Below are 12,088 nucleotides of genomic sequence, written 5' to 3'. Positions count from 1 at the left end.
ATGATAATTCTGTACTGGCTAGCTAGACACCTCCAGGTCAACTTTTTTTTCCTCTTCTCTTCTCTTCTCTTCTCTTCTCTTCTCTTCTCTTCTCTTCTCTTCTCTTTCCCTTTCTTTCTCTCTTTCTCTCTCTTTGTTTTTTTTTCTTTTTATAATTTAGAATTTTCTACTGAATTTAGATTACACAGAAATACATTGTATCCCAGAATTAAATATGGAACTCTAAACAAATATGAATAATAATATTTTTAGCTTTCCAATCTCTATGGTGGAAGGCAAACACTCAAGATAATTTTAATAAGATAACTGTATTCACCAAAACATTATATTGCATATTTCCAAACTGACATACTGGAAACAGATCTTGTTTGTTTTCTTAAACATTATTTCCTCAAAATTATCTTTGTTTAGGTCCTGTTTGTCCATATAATAAGATATGATGAAGACATAATCAATTCTTTTTCTTACTATATTTCATCTCATAAACATCTAGGCTGGTTTCTGATTTATGTCTTTTTGTGGTAAACATATTTAAACATGGATTCTTGTTTGTTTATGGAAAACTTTCTCTAGGGTAAGAAATTAGTAGTAAAACCACTTGGTACTAATTGTACATCATCAACTTTCCAAGATATTGACAAAGTGTTCTTAAAAGAGTTGTACAGATCTACAGTTCTCCAGTAGTAGACATGAGCTTTTTATCCTCCATATATTTAACAATGCAGTGAATGTGAAAATAAATCAGCTGAGATGTCTTTAAGTAACCAATTGTCCCAAACTCATTAATTTAAATGTTATAATCAGATTCTTGATTATAATGCCACTATGGTTATCATTTGGACATCTTTATTTTCTATTTTACAACATGTGTATCCATTTGTTAATATCAAGATGAATATCTTATTATATCTTATAAATAAACCTTGATATTTTACAGGATAAATTCCCTGCCTTTTGCTTTTAGGTGCTTTTAGTTGAGGAATTCCCCGAATCTTTCTTTCAATTACACACCACCAACAACAAAGGCAAAAATCAGGTAAGTGTTTTATTTTATATTTATTTATTTATTTTTGTGGTACTGGGGATGGAACCCTTCTACCTCCGGGCTACATTCTCAGACCTATTTTATATTTTATTTGGAAACAGGGTCTCTTAAGTCAGCAAGGCTCTCTTTCTTCATCCAGAGTTCCTCCTATGACCCATTTTTCTCCCTAGCTTCCATTCATTAAGGAGAGCATCAATTTCTTATTTTTTATGACTAACTAATCCTACTTAGCATAATGTCCTCCAGTTCCATCCATTTCCCTGTAAATGACATAATTGTGATTTTCTTTATGGCTGAGTAACATTCCATTGTGTACATATCCCATAGTTTTTTAATCCATTCATCTGTTCATGGACATTTTGGATGGGTCCATAGTTTGACAATGCTGAATTGTGTACCTATGAACACAGATATGCATGCATTAATTTGATAGTTTGGTTTCCTTTCTTTTGGGTAGATACCAAGAAGTGGTATTGCTAGATCATATGGTAGGTTCATTCACATTCTTCTGATGATCCTCCATACTGTTTTCCAAAGTGGTTGCACTAATTTGCAATCCCACCAACAATGTATTAAAGTTTGTATTTCTTCACATTCTTGCCAGCACTTGTTGTTTGTGTTTTGAATGGCTGCCATTCGAGTTGGAATTATATGAAATTTCAGGGTAGTTTTGATTTTCATCTCTCTGATTGTTAAAGATGTTGAGCATTTTTTCATGCATTTATTGGCCATTTGAATTTCTTAGTTTGTGAATTGTCTATTTAGTTCACTTTCCCATTTTTAATTTTTTATTTTTATGTGGATCATATTAAAAATGGTATACATTCAGACAGTGCTTGGTGCCCTCCTTCTCTCTGCTTCTTACCCCCAACAATGAATGTTCAGGTTGATGATGATACATTCAAACTTTTACATATATTTGAATGTGGCTCCTCCATTAATCAGCCTTGGCCTTCTTCCTCTCTTACTCTTCAATCTAGCTTTGCAGAGATTTCCCCTCCATTATTTTGAGCCCCTCTGATATCTATCCCTAGTTTGGGCATATTAGAGAAAACATATGTCCTTTCTCTTTCTGTGGTTGACAAATTTTGATTAGCTTATGTATTCTTAGTTCTGAGTTTCTTGAGTTCTCTGCATATTGTAGATATTAGTCCTCTATTGGAGGAGTAGTTGACAAAAATCTCCCATTCTGTTGGCTCTTGGTTGAGGTTCTTGATAGTTTCCTTTGCTGTACAGAAGCTCTTCAGTTTCATGCAATTCCATGTACTAACTCATCTTTTAGTTTCTTGTGCCTTTGGGGTTTTGTTGAAAAAGTTTTATCTGTGCCCATGTGTTGTAGTGTTGGGCCTATGCCCTCTTCAAGCAGCCTCAAATTCTCTGGTCTAATTTTCAAGTGTTTGATCCATCTTGAATTGACTCTTGTGCAGGGTGATAAAGTGGGGTTTATTTCCATTTTTTCTGCATATGGTTAACCAGTTTTGCCAACACCATTTGTTGAAGAGGCTATCGTTTTTCCAGTGTATGTTTTTAGCCCCTTTGTCAAAAATCAATTGGCTTTAAGTGCATGGATTTGTTTCTGAGTCTTCTATTCTGCTTAATTGGTATGTGTATCTGTTTTTGTGCCAGGACAATGTTCATTTTATTACTATGGTGCTTTGTAGTATAAAGTCAAGTATTGTGATTCCTCCTGCATGGTTTTTGTTACTGAGAACTACTTTGGCTATTCTGGGTTTTTTGTTGTTCCAAATAAATTTAAGGACTGATTTTTCTATGTCTGTGAGGAATGATCTTGGTAATTTAATGGGTATTTTGTTGAATCTGTAGATCATTTTTGAAAGTATGGCCATTTTGATGATATTTATTCTGCCTATCCATGAACACGGAAGATCTTTCCATCTTCTAAGGTATTCTTTGATTTCTTTTTCAATTTTTTTGTTGTTTTTAATTTTTTAAAATTTTATTGGTGCATTGAAGTCATATATCTTAATGAGATAAAAGACTTGTGGAGACATACATGCACCCATCATCTAATTAGCCCATAACCAATTCCCACCACATTTCCTCCCCATCCCTCCTTTCCATGCTTGGTTTAGTGATTGATGTTGATATGTTTATTTGAGTAATTCATATGCTTTAGAGAGTTTCCCTCTCCCCCATCCCCTCAGTTAGGTCACCTTATCTGCTCTTCTATAGGATCTCCTTCTTCACCTAGAGTTCCTCCTGTTACCTATTTCTCCCTAGATTTTGCATATTAGGGAAAGTATCCAATTTCATTGTTTTTGTGACTGACTGATGTCACTTAGTATAATATCCTCCAGTTCCATACATTTCCCTGTAAATGATGTAATTATGTTTTTCTTTATGGCTGAGTAAAATTCCATTGTGTACATATCCCACAGTTTTGTAATTTTCTGTACAGAGGTAATTTACCTCCTAGGTTAAGATAATTCCTAACTATTATATTTTTTATGGGATATCCTGAGTAGAATCTTCCTAAACTGAATCAAGAAGGTATAGAAAATTTAAACCAACCAATAGCAATAAGAAAGATTCAACAAATGCTGGGTGTGGTGGTGCACGCTTGTAATCCCTGCGCTTGGGAGGTGGAGACAGGAGGATCTCACAGGTTTGAAGCCAGCCGTGCTGGCTTAAGAGACCCTGTTTCCAAATAAAAAGTATAAAATAGGTCTTGGAGTGTAGTCCGGAGGTAGAAGGATTTCCAGGAACCCCAGTAACACACACACACACACAAAATTAAATAAGCTGGGAATGGTGGTGCATGTTTGTAATCCAAGCACTCGGGAGGCTGAAACCAGAGGATTGCGGGTGTCGGACAGCTTCAGCTACTCAGTGAGGCTTTCTGCAATTTAGTGAAACCCTGCTTCAAAAAAAAAGAATAAAATATAGGGAAGGGGGTGTAGCTCAGAGGTCAAATGCCCCTGTGTTCCATCCCCAGACCACCCAAAAAGAAAAAAAAAAGGATTGAAACAGCAATTAAGAGCCTACCATTGGTGAGCGTGGTGGTGCAAGCTTTTAATCCCTGTGCTTGGGAGGTGGAGACAAGAGGATTGTGCTGTTTCAAAGCCAGCCTCGCTGGCTTAAGAGACCCTGTTTCCAAATTAAAAAAAAAAATAGGTCTGGGAGTGCAGCCCGGAGGTAGAAGGGTTTCTAGGAACCCCAGTAGCACCAAAAAAAATAAAAAATAAAAAATAAATAAATAAATAAATAAATATATATATATATATGGCTTACCATCAAGGCAAAGCCTAGGACCAGATGGTTCTCCAAGTGAATTTTATGAAATCTTTATAGAAGAGCTAATCTTAATACTCCTCAATCTATTTTATGAAATAAAAAAATGGGACTCTCCCAAATAGGTTCTATAAAGCCAACATCATATTAATACCAAAATCAAATAAATACAGATCAAGGAAGGAAAACTACAGGCCTATAACTCTGATGAACTTAGATGCAAAACTACTAAACAAAATACTAGCAACATGCATTCAAAACCACATAAAGAAAATCATATAGTTTTTTTTTTTTTTTTTTCAAAATGGCGACTGAGGGACACAGTACTCCTCAGTAGCTGAAGCAAATAAAACTTCAGATACTTAGAAAGCTGTGTCTTAATCAACAACAAAAAAAAAATACATACCAGGAACCAAAACAAATCCTGGTACCTCGGGGGAACTCTGAACTTGAAGAAGAAGAAGAACATAGACCCGGACACCGGACCAGCTGCAAATGCTGATCGGCGGCCGCGGGCTGCTTTCGCGGGCCCGCGGAGCTGCCTGCCCGATAGCCCCGATAGTCCCGCAGCAAGATAATCCGGGACTGAAAACAGCGAGCAGCTCCCACGTCAGAATTCTGTGTGCCCACCAGCGACTGGATCACAACAGCATAGAGACTCCCACGAATCCTGGACCAAGAAAGACAGGTACCTGCGGGCAACGGGAAGTGCGGACCCTAGCGTGCGCTGCACTCCAACCCCCCAGCACGCCCAAGCCTCAGACCCGAGCACTCCCCTCTGCGCACCTTGTCGGCGCCCCGGTTCCCTGCTAGCAGTCATTGCCTGTCCAACTCTCTCCACCAAATTGGAGCCTACCTGGGTGTCTAGCTCCCCCCCCCCCGCCACCTTGCCAAAGACTGCCTTCAAGGCTGCGAAAGCCCTGTGTAAACTGGAAATCTCCTTGGGGCACCCCCAGTTTCTACGTCCCGCGGGAGGCAGAGGCCTTTACTGGGCACCACGCACTGGATCCTTGAGCACCTATCCTGCACTCCTGGCCCACCGCTGGGTGTTCCCACCCTCCTGCTAGCCAGAGGCTTAATTCTAAGCGAGAACGAGAACTCAGCTCAATACACCTTGGAAGAGCATACCAGCAGCAACAGACAGCTGCATCCACTCACTCCTGGTTCCAGTAAAAGCAGCACACCCAGCCTGCACCCTTGGAATAGGCAGAGCTCTGGCAGCAAGCGTGGGCACCCAGGAACCAGCACCCATTTGCCCAGGGTACATCTTGGGACCACACCGGCTAACCCAGCTGGAATTTCCAGAGACACAGGAAAATCCATCGGGCCACAATATCTGCACAGGACCTCAGGGGGAGGTTCTAATTATACCTTGGTCATGCTCCACCCGTGTCGTAGGGAAGCACAGGCTGGAGTCTAGGGTGGTGAGTGCAGAGGTACTGACCACAGGTTAGAAGTTCGCAGAACCTGTGAATTGTATAGAATCAAATAACAGTGAAACCAGACATCCGGACACATAAACCTAAAGCAGCTAAAGGAGAGAAGGTGTCCAAACACCCAGAGTGACCTAAGAAGATAAAAAAATAGAGTACAAAGAAAACTAAGAGACATTGGATGGTATTCTGAAAGTTACTAAAGCAATCACATACGCACATATTATATAGGCCTGACCCCATATGCGTAAATAAGGAGGACTGTTTATTTTACTTTTAATGTGGATGTTTTGTTTTATATTGCTTTTACAGTGCTTTTGTTTTGGTATGGTTATTGCTGTGTTATTTTTTTTTCTTTCACCCCATACTTCTCTTACTTTCACATGTTGTTTTTATATATATATATATATTGGATAGTTTGCCTTATTTTTTTATTTCACACAGCTGCTAGCTCCTTTTATTTTATTCTTGTTCTTTTGTCCTCTTTCTTCATCTTTCCTTCCTTTATTTTCATTCTCCTCCTTTGATTGGTCTTCCTCCCTTTTTCTAGGATTACATAATAGTCTTGGTATCTTGTGTGGATTTTTTTTTTCTATTCTTTTTTTGTGTCTGTCTGCTCCTTCCATCACCCCTATTTACAAACCTTCCCACACTAACCCTACATACTTTCCCCCCCCAAAACTTTTCCACATAATATACCTCCTGGTCTAATACTCTAAGTATCTCTTACATTCATAATTACTCCACGAACGACAAGAGTCCTAGTAGTTAACTCTCTCTCATTCCTAGCAAGATTTCACCTTACGATACTCAAAGTCTTTCTCAACCTAAACATATCCTCTACCTAATCTGACTCCTTTACTAATCACCCCAGCTCCTCCCACATCACCCACCCTCAACACTGGAAAGGCTCTGCTGACTAGCCGATACCCCAACTCCTAATATTAAGATTTGACTAAGCATAATACTCACGAACGATGGGTAGAAACCAGAAAAACAGGACAGAGAACGCTACAAATATGAGAACCAGGAATTACGAAGAGACAGCAGAAATCACGAATACTGACCTACTAGAAATGCAAGAAGGGGAGTTCAGAATCTTGTTGTTCAATATGATGAAAGGATTCAAAACAAGTATAGAGGAGGTTAAAGGTGAATTAGAAACACTAAAAAAGAATCAGAAAGAGGTCTGGAATGAAATGAAAGAGGCAATAAGTGAAATGAAGACAGCAATTGAAAGAAACTCTGGAAGATTAGATGAAATGGAAAACAGAATATCAATATTAGAAGACAGTACATCCCAAACCGAAAACACAGTCAGCGATATACAGAAATCTTTACAGCAACAAAACCTAAACATCCAGCAATTATGGGATAATATGAAGCGCCCTAATCTACGGATAATAGGCATTGAGGAAGGGATAGAGGTACAGACCAAGGGCATCTGTAATATCTTCAAGGAAATAATCTCAGAGAATTTTCCAAATTTGGAAAGAGACTTCGATCTTCAAGTCCAGGAGGCATACAGAACTCCACTGAGACAGGACCAAAGAAAGACCACTCCACGCCACATAATAACCAAAATGACCAATATAGAGGCCAAGGAAGGAATCTTAAAAGCAGCGAGAACAAAAGGACGGGTGACATATAGAGGCAAAACAATAAGAATCACCCCAGACTATACAACCCAGGTCATGAATGCTAGGAGAGACTGGTATGATGTGATTCAGACCCTGGAAGAAAATAACTTCCAACCAAGGCTCATCTACCCAGCAAAACTACTATTCAAGATCAATGGTGAATCCAAAGTCTTTCACGATAAACAGAATCTCAAAAAATTCATGAATTCAAAGCCAACACTAGAGAAAATTCTTAAAGAAATAAACCATAAGGAAGAAAAAAGAAGCAGACTTCAGAATCAGAGAAGAGAGGAAGTTAATAAGTGGGCCACTTAAGTAAAGAAGAATGATCACACCACCCAAGAGTAGACAGAACACAAAATGGCAGAAAACAAAAATCATATATCAATAATATCTCTTAATGTCAAAGGACTTAACTCACCAATCAAAAGACATAGATTGGCAATGTGGATTAGGAAACATAATCCAAATATATGCTGTCTGCAAGAAACACACCTCACAGCCAAAGACATTCACAGGCTGAAGGTGAAAGGATGGAAAAAGATATACCATGCCACCAGTGACCAAAAAAGAGCAGGGGTAGCAACCCTAATATCCGACAAAACAGACTTTAAACTAAAACACATCAAAAGAGACAAATCAGGGCACCTCCTTTTACTAAAAGGAACACTATACCAAGAAGATATAATGATAGTAAATATTTATGCCCCAAATATGGGTGCAACCACATTTGTAAAACAAACCCTTCTGGACATAAGATCCCAAGTAGACCCAAATACAATAATTCTGGGAGACTTTAATACGCCTCTCACACCACTGGATCGATCTTCAAGGCAAAAGATGAGTAAAGACGTTTTAGAACTAAGGGAAACCATAAACCAAATGGACCTAATAGACATTTTCAGAGTATTTCAACCAGGAACTACAGAATACACTTTCTTCTCAGCAGCCCATGGAACCTTCTCCAAAATTGATCACATCCTGGGACACAAAGAAAATACCAGCAAATTCAAAAAATGTAATATAATTCCTTGCATCTTTTCAGACCACAACGGAATAAAAGTAGAAATCAACAACAGGAAACTCGAAAGAAAGTATTCAAATTCATGGAGAATGAATGATACACTATTGAATGACGAATGGGTAAGAGCAGAAATTAGGGAAGAAATAAAGAAATTTATGGAAACAAACGAAAACAGAGACACAACCTACCAAAACCTATGGGACACCATGAAGGCAGTAATAAGAGGAAAGTTTATTGCATTGAGTGCCCACATAAAAAGGACGGAGAACCACCAAGTAAAGATCCTAATGACACAGCTCAAGGATCTAGAAATTCTGCAACAGTCTATTCCCAAAGCCAGCAGAAGGCAAGAAATCATCAAAATTAGAGCAGAAATAAATGAAATAGAGAACAAAAAAACAATTCAGAGAATCAATAAAACAAAAAGTTGGTTCTTTGAAAAGATTAATAGAATTGATAAACCCCTGGCCAACCTAACCAAAAGAAAAAGAGAATCAACTCAAATTATCAAAATTAGAAATGAAAAAGGAGATATCACCACAGATAGTGAAGAAATTCAAAATATTATTAGAAACTACTTTAAAAATTTATACTCCAATAGACTTGAAAACCTGGAAGAAATTGATAGATTTCTAAGCACAGTTAACCTTCCTACACTTAGCCAAGAGGACATAGCAAGCCTAAACCAACCAATAACAACCAAAGAAATAGAAATGGCAATAAAAATTCTTCCACCAAAGAAAAGCCCAGGCCCAGATGGGTTCCCAGCTGAATTCTACAAAACCTTCAGTGAACAACTAATACCAATACTGCATAACATGTTCCGGGAAATTGAAAGAGATGGAACTCTTCCAAATTCCTTCTATGAGGCCACTATCACATTAATCCCCAAACCAAATAAAGATACCTCAAGAAAGGAAAACTACAGACCAATATCCTTAATGAACATAGACGCAAAAATTCTAAACAAAATACTAGCTATACGCATTCAAAACTATATCAAGAAAATAATACATCATGACCAAGTCGGTTTCATCCCAGAAAAACAAGGCTGGTTCAACATACGCAAATCAATACATGTTATTCACCACATAAATAGAACCAAGAACAAAAACCACATCATCATAGCAATAGATGCTGAAAAAGCATTCGACAAAATCCAACACCCATTTATGTTAAAAACACTGCAAAAAATTGGGATAGAAGGAAAGTACTTCAACATCATTAAGGCAATATACTGCGAACCCAAAGCCAACATTATATTGAATGGGGAAAAACTGCAAGAATTTCCGCTACAGTCAGGAACAAGACAAGGATGCCCACTATCACCACTCCTTTTCAATATAGTCCTTGAGACTCTTGCTGCAGCAATCAGACAAGAGAAGGAAATCAAAGGAATTCACATAGGAAGAGAGGAATTAAAATTATCCTTATTCGCAGATGACATGATCCTTTATCTGGAAGACCCAAAGAACTCAACCAAAAGACTTCTGGACCTGATTGACAAATTCAGCAAAGTCGCAGGTTACAAAATCAACCTAAAGAAATCAGTGGCTTTTCTTTATGCCAACAACGAATCCACAATAAAAGAAATAAAAACAACAATTCCATTCACTATAACCTCAAAACCAATAAAATACCTAGGAATAAACCTAACCCAAGATGTAAAAGACCTCTACAACAAAAACTATAAAACATTAAAGAAAGAAATTGAAGAAGACCTTGGAAGATGGAAAGATCTCCCGTGCTCATGGATAGGCAGAATAAATATCATCAAAATGGCCATTCTGCCAAAACTGATCTATAGGTTCAATGCAATTCCCATTAAAATACCAGTGACATTCTTCAGAGACCTAGAAAAATCAATCATGAATTTCATATGGAGAAAGAAAAGACCTAGAGTAGCCAAAGCAATTCTCAATAACAAGAAACACGCAGGAGGCATTACAATCCCAGACTTCAAACTATACTATAGAGCAATAGTAGTAAAAACAGCATGGTACTGGCACAAAAACAGATATACTGACCAGTGGATTAGAATAGAAGATACAGAAACAAACCCACACATCTTTAGTCAATTAATCTTTGACAAAGGGGCCAAACACATACGCTGGAGAAAAGACAGCCTTTTCAACAAGTGGTGCTGGGAGAACTGGCTAACCATTTGTAAAAAGATGAATCTAAACCCCTATATCTCACCAAACACAGGAATCAACTCAAGATGGATCAAAGACTTAGAAATTAGACCTGAGACTGTGAAGCTAGTAGAGGAAAGCATAGGTTCAACACTACAACATATTGGCACAGGCAGTAACTTTCTCAACAAAACCTCCAAAGCTCAGGAAATTAAAGCAAGAATAAACAAGTGGGATAACATCAAACTAAAAAGTTTCTTCTCATCAAAGGAAACTATCAATAACCTAAAGAGGAAGCCTACAGAATGGGAAAGGATCTTTACCAGCCACCATTCTGATAGGGGGCTAATATCCAGAGTATACAAAGAGCTCAAAAGACTCTACACTAGCAAAACAAACAACCCAATCAAGAAATGGGCAAATGAACTAAATAGACACTTCACAAAAGAAGAGACACAAAGGGCTAATAGACACATGAAAAGATGTTCTTCATCACTGGCCATCAGGGAGATGCAAATCAAAACTACACTGAGATTCCATCTAACCCCAGTCAGAGTAGCAAGCATAAAGAAATCAAATAACAACAAATGCTGGCGAGGATGTGGGGAAAGAGGAACTCTTTTACACTGTTGGTGGGAATGCAAACTAGTTCAACCACTATGGAGATCTGTGTGGAGATTCCTAAGAAAGGTGGGAATAGATCCACCATATGACCCAGCTATACCACTCCTGGGTATCTTTCCAAAGGAGTTGAATTCAGAGAACTACAGCAACATATGCATACCTATGTTCATAGCAGCACAATTTGTAATAGCCAAAATATGGAACCAACCCAGATCACCATCAACAGATGAATGGATAGCAAAACTATGGGAAATACACACAATGGAATTCTATTCAGCCATAAAGAAGAACAAAATTATATCATTTGAAAGAAGATGGAAAGCCCTGGAGAACATTATGTTAAGTGAGATCAGCCAAGCACAGAAGAAGAAGATACATATGTTTCCTCTAATATGCCCAAACTAGGAAACACAAAGAATACCAGAGGGACTCCAGATATTGAAGGGGAAATACTAGCTAAGTTTGGATGGTAAGATAGGAGAGGAGGAAGGCCGGTCTCGATTAATAAGGGTCTACACTTGAACATGTGTAAAATTATGAATAAGACATGGTTAACCTGGACAACCATTGGTGTGTGTGGGGGGGGAAATGTGGGCGGGGGGGGAGGGCACCAAATATAGTGTAAATGTATACTATTTATGTTCAATAAAAAAATTGTTATATAAAAAAAAAAAAAAAAAAGAAAATCATATACCATGACCAGGTAGGGTTCATCCCAGGGATGCAAGGCTGGTTCAACATATGAAAATCAATCCATGTAATTCATCATATAAACAGAACCAAAGACAAAAATCATAAGATCATTTCAATAGATCCTGAAAAACATTTGAAAAAAATCCAACATCCATTTATGATAAAAGCACTGCAGAGAACTGGAACAGAAGGAACATATCTCAACATCATAAAGGTAATCTACAATAGGCCTACAGCCAACA

The sequence above is a fragment of the Muscardinus avellanarius genome (genome assembly GCF_963383645.1).
Source record: "Muscardinus avellanarius genome assembly, chromosome: 14".
Classification (NCBI taxonomy): domain Eukaryota; kingdom Metazoa; phylum Chordata; class Mammalia; order Rodentia; family Gliridae; genus Muscardinus; species Muscardinus avellanarius.
This window is presented reverse-complemented; position numbering follows the sequence as displayed.